Genomic DNA, 10,516 nt, shown 5'->3' on the forward strand with positions numbered 1-10,516 from the left:
CTGTTCTGTCCAGGAGAGAACAAAAAGGATATACCCTTCTGGTCTCTTAGTGAAACAACTTTGGATTCAGAATTTCTTTTGGAGGCCTCAACATAGCATCCAAAATGTGCTGCCCATTGGGCTTCCTCCTTTCCGATGATGCTTCTCAAATGAATGATTTTGCTCCAATCAGGTTGTCTAGAGTTGGCCCTGAAAAGCCAAATCATTGTTGGTGAAGTCTTGGGGAACAAGAATTCGGATTGTGATGAATGTACACATGAGCATCAGACATTTTTTTCTGGAAGAGGATAGGGGTTAGGTTTAGAGGATTCCCAAGAGAGCTGGTGACAGTTGGTAGAAATAGAACATTTGTGCATCTCATGCCTTGAGCCCCCAAAATGACAGGGCTGAAGAGAGAGATGATAGATTTGAAGATCCAAGAACATCAAGTGCCTGGAGGAGCCCCGGTCCTGCAGGAGGAGGATCATAAAAAGCAGGAAAGAGGAACTTGGCCAAAGCTACAAAAATGACCTTCTCAATAAGAGAGAGGAGAGGGGTGCCTGGGTGGCAAAGGCGGGTAAGCATGTGACTCCTGATTTCGGCTCAGGTCATGATCTCTGGGTCCTGGGGTCAAGTCCCATGTCAGGCTCTGCCCTCAGTGGGGATTCTGCTTTGGGGTCTCCCTCTCTCTTCCTCTGTCCCTCCCCCACTCGTGCCATCTCAGTCTCTCCCAAAATAAAATAAATAAATCTTTACCAAAAAAAAAAAAAGAGTATAAAAATGAAAGAGGAAATAAATTACATGCGGATGGTGGATCTATGGGTCCGAGTCTTCGCATCCTGCAAAGTCGTCTTCCTTACAGACGACAGTGGGCATTGTCATGGCCTGGTCTTGGGAAAGGAAAGGGGGCAATCAGGGTGAAGTGAGGACTCAGGCCACTGCCCCCGGGATTATGTCCCCGACCCCAAAACTCAATGCTGCCCTCAGCTCCGCAGTCCCCCCACCTCACCACCCATGGGGCCGTGATCCCTTTACCTCACTGATGAGAAAGGCGTCCAGGGTCTCTGGGCCCTTCCCAGCCCTCAGATTTCATAACTGGGACCAGGAAACAGTGCCTGTCAGCCCATTCTTTCAAGAGGCAGCCACGGTGGTGCCCATGACCTTCTGTCCCCATGATTTCCTACCTTCCTCTGCTCCCTCCTGCTACCCTCCCTCCTCTCTCCCTGAATCATTAATTTCTTATTTCCATTCTCCTGTCACCTCCAACAACCAGACTGTTCTCTGCAGTGGGAACAGTGGAGGAACGATCATGGGTTTACTGACACGCTCCCTAGTCAATCAGTTGATCAATGAGCCAATGCAGCTAACATGGAGGCGGCTGCCATGGGCCTGGGGTGATGCTGGGCCATGAGAGTGACCATCAACTGGGCAATCAAGTGACTGCCCTGTGCCTGGGCTCATCTTGGGCACTTGAGACACACTTCCTATTGATGACAGCCCGTAAGTGTCCTAGCCCAGAGAGGAGATGAATGTGACAGTAGAGGTAATGGTACTTGTCCGAATTCCCCTAGTCTGTCAGTGGGGTGATGGGCATTCTCCAGCTGGTGTGGCCACATAAACACCAGTACCTGCAGTGTTCACCAAAGACCCTGAGACCTGGAAGGACTAGGGGAGGCCCCGAGCAGATGGATGGAAGGTCTGAGGATGGGCCGTGACCACGATGTGGGGACCAGGCCCATCACTGTCAGTGGGATCTGACAGGAGCAAAGACCCTGGCCCTGCTTCCCAGAGCCTCTGTCCTGGGCCCGGTCAGTCCCAGGAGACCATCTCAGAGGGACCGTGAGAGCCAGTGTGTGCTGTCAGCCCAGCAGCCTTCACACAGGCCTCTAGAATTCCCACCAGCCAGGGAGGGTCTCCGGGCAGCTGCATATGAGCCTCTCTCCCATGGAGCCAAGTGAAGGTCTTGCTTTGCTCCCAGTATAAGGGATGTGGTGAGGAGAAGAGAGAAATGTGCTCCAGGATGTGCCTCTCACCTCACCTCTGCAGCAGAATGCCTCGGGGAGTATTGCTCGCTATGAATGGGGTTAGAGCATATGGAGGCATTTGGTTCCCAGGCATGAGCTGAGGGCCACCGCTTGGCCTCCCACGGTAATAGGGCTACAATGTGTGCGCTGTGAGGAGATTTCTTTATCTCGTCTTTTCGTTTCGTTTCTTTTCTCTTAATTTCTTTTCTTTCTTCCTTCCTTCCTTCCTTCCTTCCTTCCTTCCTTCCTTCCTTCCTTTTTCTTTCTTTCTTTCTTTCTTTCTTTCTTTCTTTCTTTCTTTCTTTCTTTCTTTCTTTCTTTCTTTTCTTTCTTCTTTTTGAGAATGTGGACAATGGCCATTGTGCAGTGGCAGTGGGATACACCTCCTGGAGACATATGCAATCTCTCTCTCGCTCTTTCCATCTCTCCCTCTCCCTCTCTGCATCTCTTTGTCTGTGTCTGACTCTCCCTGTCTCCCACACAAAAACACAAACAATCATATCACATAGAGCCACAAAAGACACCCCAAACCCAAGCCTCACGCACACACACCCACACCACACACAGGGAATACAATGGCTTCCTAGGACTGTAGACACATGGACACACTTTTTCACCTGGGAAATCTCCTGCCCACCACACCCCCACAACCCAATCAGGGCGGCTCGCCAGACTTGAGGATTGCAAGGATGCCCCACCTGCATTAACATCTAGAGTTTTGTCTCAGGAAGAGGCTGATTCCAGAATTCGTACCGCATTCACCGGATGCTCCTGTCACCTGCAGGTACAGAAAAGAGGACACCGTGAGGCCCAGGTCATGCTACACACTGTCTGTCTGTGTGAGCTTTATTTCCCTCAATGACTTTAGGAACCCAGATGGAACAGAGTGGTTGAGTCCAACGACCCCAAAGTAAGTGAACTGGATGCCTTAGGAAGTTGTTTTTCCTGGGGGACATGTCTGTCCAGTCCATTCAGGACAGTGACTACAAAATGCTTCATCCAAGCAGGAGAAAGTGTTACTGAGGGACAGGATCCTACCACAGCGTTTAGAACCACGTTTGGTGTCGCCAATGGTAAATGTCCTCTCGAATCAGCTAACGGTTGGCAGAGACAACCACTCAACGCTCTCCCCACCAGGGAAATTACATATGTAGAATCTCAAAAGTATATATAGCTTTCTACATAAAATCTGTATATAAAAATAATTTCATTTCCATATACAAGCAGTTGACATTAGGAAAATGATTTTTGTTCTAGTATTATGTTCAATTCGCCAACACAGAGAATACTGTCTGAATTTCATCTGAATTTGATTGGAAAGAAACCCAGAAAGCAACATTTGTTCCTTGGGGATAGACAGGCGAGCTCACCTTAGCAAGAGGCAGGCCCTCCTCCTCTGTGATCCTCTGAAAAAGCCAGGACCAGACAGCGCCATCATCAGTCACATCTAGAAGGACACAGAGTACCTGTCAGCGTATTGGTGGTGCTGCTCAAGAAAGATGCGGGGAGGGGCGCCTGGGTGGCTCAGTCGGTGAGCCATCTGCCTTCAGCTCAAGTCAGGACTGCAGGGTCCTGGGATCCAGTCCTGGATGGGGCTTCCTGCTCAGCAAGGGTCTGCTTTTCTCTCTCCCTCTGCCCCTCTCACCTGTTTGTGCTCTCACTCACTCTCTCTCAAATAAATAAAATCTTTTTTTTTAAAAAAAAGAATGCCTCGAGGAGTATTGCTCACTATGAATAGGGTTAGAGCATATGGAGGCATTTGGTTCCCAGGCATGGGCTGAACGCCCCGCTGGGCCTCCCGCGCTGTTAGGGCTATAATGTGTGCACTGTGATGAGATTTCTTTATCTCATCTTGTCTTCTCCTTTCCTTTCTTTCTTTCTTTCTTTCTTTCTTTCTTTCTTTCTTTCTTTCTTCTTTCTTTCTTTCTTTTTTTTTTTTTTTAGAATGTGGACAATGGCCATTGTGCAGTGGCAGTGGGATACACCTCCTGGAGACATATGCAATCTCTCTCTCACTCTTTCCATCTCTCCCTCTCCCTCTCTGCATCTCTTTGTCTGTGTCTGACTCTCCCTGTCTCCCACACAAAATCACACACTCACAATCACACCACATAGAGTCACAAAAGACACCCCAAACCCAAGCCTCATGCACACACACCCACACCACACACAGGGAATACAATGGCTTCCTAGGACTGTAGACACATGGACACACTTTTTCACCTGGGAAATCTCCTGCCCACCACACCCCCACAACCCAATCAGGGCGGCTCGCCAGACTTGAGGATTGCAAGGATGCCCCACCTGCATTAACATCTAGAGTTTTGTCTCAGGAAGAGGCTGATTCCAGAATTCGTACCGCATTCACCGGATGCTCCTGTCACCTGCAGGTACAGAAAAGAGGACACCGTGAGGCCCAGGTCATGCTACACACTGTCTGTCTGTGTGAGCTTTATTTCCCTCAATGACTTTAGGAACCCAGATGGAACAGAGTGGTTGAGTCCAACGACCCCAAAGTAAGTGAACTGGATGCCTTAGGAAGTTGTTTTTCCTGGGGGACATGTCTGTCCAGTCCATTCAGGACGGTGACTACAAAATGCTTCATCCAAGCAGGAGAAAGTGTTACTGAGGGACAGGATCCTACCACAGCGTTTAGAACCACGTTTGGTGTCGCCAATGGTAAATGTCCTCTCGAATCAGCTAACGGTTGGCAGAGACAACCACTCAACGCTCTCCCCACCAGGGAAATTACATATGTAGAATCTCAAAAGTATATATAGCTTTCTACATAAAATCTGTATATAAAAATAATTTCATTTCCATATACAAGCAGTTGACATTAGGAAAATGATTTTTGTTCTAGTATTATGTTCAATTCGCCAACACAGAGTATACTGTCTGAATTTCATCTGAATTTGATTGGAAAGAAACCCAGAAAGCAACATTTGTTCCTTGGGGATAGACAGGCGAGCTCACCTTGGCAAGAGGCAGGCCCTCCTCCTCTGTGATCCTCTGAAAAAGCCAGGACCAGACAGCGCCATCATCAGTCACATCTAGAAGGACACAGAGTACCTGTCAGCGTATTGGTGGTGCTGCTCAAGAAAGATGCGGGGAGGGGCGCCTGGGTGGCTCAGTCGGTGAGCCATCTGCCTTCAGCTCAAGTCAGGACTGCAGGGTCCTGGGATCCAGTCCTGGATGGGGCTTCCTGCTCAGCAAGGGTCTGCTTTTCTCTCTCCCTCTGCCCCTCTCACCTGTTTGTGCTCTCACTCACTCTCTCTCAAATAAATAAAATCTTTAAAAAAAAAAAGAATGCCTCGAGGAGTATTGCTCACTATGAATAGGGTTAGAGCATATGGAGGCATTTGGTTCCCAGGCATGGGCTGAACGCCAACGCTGGGCCTCCCGTGGTAATAGGGCTATAATGTGTGCACTGTGATGAGATTTCTTTATCTCATCTTGTCTTTTCTTCTCTTTTCTTTTCTTTCTTTCTTTCTTTCTTTCTTCTTTTTTTTTTGAGAATGTGGACAATGGGAATTGTGCAGTGGCAGTGGGATACACCTCCTGGAGACATATGCAATCTCTCTCTCACTCTTTCCATCTCTCCCTCTCCCTCTCTGCATCTCTTTGTCTGTGTCTGTCTCTCCCTGTCTCCCACACTAAATCACACACTCACAATCACACCACATAGAGCCACAAAAGACACCCCAACCCCAAGCCTCATGCACACACACCCACACCACACAGGGAATACAATGGCTTCCTAGGACTGTAGACACATGGACACACTTTTTCACCTGGGAAATCTCTGGTGCCCCACACCCCCACAACCCAATCAGGGCGGCTCGCCAGACTTGAGGATTGCAAGGATGCCCCACCTACAGTAACATCTAGAGTTTTATCTCAGGAAGACGCTGATTCCAGAATACATACCGCTCTCGCTGGTGGTTGATGGTGTCACCTGCAGGTACAGAAAAGAGGACACTGTGAGGCTCAGGTCATGCTACACTGTCTGTCTGAATGAGCTTTATTTCCCTCAATGACTTTAGGAGCCCAGATGGAACACAGTGGTTGAGTCCAACGACCCCAAAGTAAGTGAATTGGATGCCTTAGGAAGTTGTTTTTCCTGGGGGACGTGTCTGTCCAGTCCATTCAGGACGGTGACTACAAAATGCTTCATCCAAGCAGGAGAAAGTGTTACTGAGGGACAGGATCCTACCACAGCGTTTAGAACCATGGTTGGTGTCGCCAATGGTAAATGTCCTCTCGAATCAGCTAACGGTTGGCAGAGACAACCACTCAATGCTCTCCCAAAAAGGAAAATTGTATGAGATCTATATGTATAATCTCAAATATACATTGTCTGATTTTCATCTGAATTTGATTGGAAAGAAACCAAGAAAGCAACATCTGTTCCTTGGACAAAGAACTTCTAGCTCACCATGGCGAAAGGTGTGCCTCTGGCGCTGTCTCCTTTGATGGGATCTAGGGCTTCCTCCAAGGCATCTAGGACACAGAGTACCCGTCAGCACATTCCTCTTGTTGCTCAAGAATATTCATGGAATGTTGCTTGATATGGACACGAGGCTGGGGTGTATGGAGCCAGCTGGTTTCCAAGCATGGACTGAAGTGCCCCTGCTGGGCCACCCACTGCAGTAAGGCTCTAAAGTGTGCAGTGTGATAACATGGCTTTGGAGAAGGGTGATATCATGCACTATCTGTCTGACATATCTCCTGGAGAAACACGTTTCTCTCTCTCTCTCTCTCTCTCTCTCTCTCTCTCTCTCTATGTTTCTGTCTTCTCTCTCTCTGTCTCTGTCTCTCTTTCTCTTGCTCTCTCTCTCTCTCTCTCTCTCTCTCACACACACACACACACACACACACACACTCACAATCACACTACACAAGACATCTAACCCCCAAGCCTCATGCACACACACACACACCACCCAGGGGGAGTGCATTGGTTTCCTAGGACTGGAGACACATGCACATAGTTTCTCACCTGGAAGTCTGCTTTTCCCCACACTCCCAAGCCTCAGTCTTACCAGGAACCTGGAATCAGATGGCTCTCCAGACTGAGGACAGTGAGGACATCCCCCCAACCTGCCTTACCATCTAGAGTTTTTCCTCAGCAAGGGACTGATTCCAGAATACGTACCACCTCCACATGGTTCTGGGGCCACCTGCATTTACAGAAAAGAACACACCCTGAGAGTCAGGTCATATGCATACTGTGTCATCACCAGTTCTCTTGGTGACTATTGAAAACCAAATGAGAAACAGCAGGAAAGACAAAGGCCTGGAAAGGAAGCACAGTGTGCACCCGTGGAAAAGGCATGAGCTTTTCCTGGGGGATGGATCTTTCAAATTCCCTGAAGCACAATTACAAAACTCTTAATTCAGGGAGGAAAAAACCACTTCTGAGTAAAAGGTCCCTTACCACACAGTTTACAACCTCCCCTCCCAACACCCCAAGAAAATGGTACCTCACGTCTAAAAACTACACTGTCATGTTGTCATAGCTGAACTCACTTCAAAAAGACGAAACTCAAGTAAGAAACATTTCTTTCTCAGGCAAAGACAGCCAAGCTTACCCTCGATGTGTTGGGCCACGGTGCTTTTTTGCCAAGGTCCTCCTTGGTAGACTCTGAAAGGACACAGAGTAAGTGTCAGTCCAATGTTGGTCCTACTCGGGAATTACTCTGTGATCACTGTTGATATGGACACGGGACAAGACTGTATGGGAGTGACTGGTTAAGAAGCATGGGCTGAGCTGCTGCTGGGCCATTCTGTTTGGTGGGTGAGGAAAAGCAAACAAGAGGATGAGAAAACGAAGGAGAAACAGACCTTTGACTTTCTAGCTTAAGGCAACCTGGTCGATGTGAGTCAGTTAGTCTACAAATAGGTCGCCTGGTTGCACACTGTGGTGTCCTGAGGGAGCCCCACCCCTCCCTCTGCCCGTAGCGAAGTCTCTCTATTTGTTCTGCCAGGACGAAGCTCCTCCAACTGGCCATCCAAATGGGAGACAGACTAGAGGATACAGAGTACCTTCCCGCCCCGGTTCTCTATCTCATGAATGACTCAGAGTGCTCTGCTTGACTTGAATGACAGAACAGTGGAGATGGATGTGGTTGGTTAAACAGCATGCAGTTGCCAATGGCAAGATTTGATTCCTTCTGATGGTTGAGTAATTTACAGTGTATCTATATTACAATCTGAGGGCTGCTGAAGGGGGTGGTGGTGAGGGATGTGGTTGGTTTAACAGCATGCACTTGCCAATGACAAGATTTGAGTCCTTCAACAGTTGAGTAATATTCCCATATATCTAGAGAACACACTGAGGCTGCTGAAGTGGGGGGATGGGGTAATTGGGTGATGGGCCTTAAGGAGGGCACTTGATGGAATGACAACTGGCTGTTACCGCAACAGATGAACCACTAAGTTCTACCCCTGAAACTACTAATACAGTATATGTTACCTAATTTGAATTTAAATTAAAAAAGAAAAGCCTGCAGTTGGCTATTGCTAAGCCCCCTTCTTCATGGAAGGAGATGCAGAGAAGAGAAGCAGCAAAGAAGGGAGAAACAGAGTCCTGGCTTTGCCATTGAAGGCAAAGGTACACCTGAAACGAACGGAATATGGTGTGTCAACTCAACTACTTCCATTAAAAAATAATAATGATGAAAAATAAAGACACCCTAAAGACAGAAGATAGTCCAAAAATTTAAAAATATGAAATAAATAAAAATAACATCATTAATCTTATGGTATTTTCCCGTCCAGTGTGTGTCTCATGTATGTGTTCACTGAGTCGGGTGGCTCTCCGTGCTAGCAGTAGTCATCCACTAATGGGATGGTCCTTTACAGTGGGAGGCCTGGGTTCCTCCCGACGTCCTCTACCCCAGCTCTGTAAGAGAGGTGCAGGAAAAAGATTGGACCCTGGGTTAGTAACCAAATGTTACTTGGAGTTCTTATTTGTCCTTGTTGCTTGGATGTGTCATTGCCAGCACTGGAGGCTTTCTGGGGCTCAGGGGGATGATGCAATCAAAGAGCACTAAACTATCTCTTGATTCCCATTTGGGGCCAGCCGCTGAGAAGTAACCCAACACTGAGAGAGATTTACCAGGTTTTTCAATGTTGTGCCTCCCAGTCTCAAAATCTGTGAGCTGGACAGACAGTTTGGACCTTCTGTGTGCTTTTCACACTAAGGGCTATGCCCAAGTCTGCCCTCCATGTGACCACTGAGGCCACCTCATAATGGTAGATAGTACTTGGGATCTCTGTAGACTCATGCAGTTCAGATATATACACAGGCCTTGGAAAGATCCTGCATGGTTTCTGTTGAACCCATGGCTCAGAGCTATGCTTGTCAGTGTGGTAAGTGCAGTTCAGTATCTCAGAGTAGCAACATGGGCCCAGCCATCTGGGTGCACATTTTGGCATTTCCACTTAAGAGCTTGTGTGCTTGGGTGCATTCAGCTCTGTGGCTCAGTTTCTCCATCTGAAGAGTGCAAGCAAAGTACTGCATTGGTGGTGAGGGTTGAATGGTTAGTGTAAGTAAAGCATGCCATGGAAATGCTCAGGAAGGTTCCTTGGAGGTGAAATGTCTCGTCTGAGATGCCATAACTTCACAAAACTCAGAGCTGCAGTCAAACTCTGCTGTCCAAGCTCCCAGGCCAGTGCTTTCCCCACGACACACACCTGCTTTGTCTAAAAAGGACTCCTTTATGTTAAGCCAGACCCGGTGTTTAAGGAGTCACATAAAGGTCTCAGAAATGCTTTTGCTGACTGCCTGAGGACACACTAAGTCGCCATTTCCCAAAATAATGTGCATGATGCTTCCAGAATGAATTAGTTGCCTGACCTGACAGCTATCTGGTCCAACATGACGAACACCAGTTTACTGGTGGGAGAGAGAGCTTATGTACCTAACATACTCGTGTTCTACAACGTGTGAAACTCTATCATCTTGTGTGATTTCCTCCTCCTACATGTGAGCACCTCGAGCTAAGACCTGTTGCCCAGTCATGCAAAAGACCAGAGCTTCGCCTTTGCACAGCGCGCTGGATGCAGACTCAGGGGACCTGACCTGTGCATTACCTCACAACCACATGAATAGAGGCTCGTGCTTTTCTAAAGCTGGAGCTCCATGTGCACAAGGATGCAATTGTCTACATACAGAAATTCATATGTCTCTTCATCTCAAAACGTTACCTTTTCTTTTTTCTATGTTACTAACTCCCTATGTACATGCGTATCTATCCATCTCTGTCAATGGGTTTCTTGGTCTGTCATTGTGTGTGAAAGGCTGAATACTCAATGGATATATGTAAAAACACATATATTCTCTATTTTCACTAGTCCATACCTCTGGAAGGGTAACACGTTGAGTGAAAGCATATGGCTGATATTTCTGTAAACCTCTAACTTAGGATAACAGCCAATGTAAAAGGTGGAACGTCAAAGAAAACGTGTGTTTTGCTACGTAAGCTGACATCTAGACACAGGCTTCT

Source organism: Ursus arctos, unplaced genomic scaffold, assembly GCF_023065955.2.
Source record: "Ursus arctos isolate Adak ecotype North America unplaced genomic scaffold, UrsArc2.0 scaffold_34, whole genome shotgun sequence".
Lineage (NCBI taxonomy): Eukaryota > Metazoa > Chordata > Mammalia > Carnivora > Ursidae > Ursus > Ursus arctos.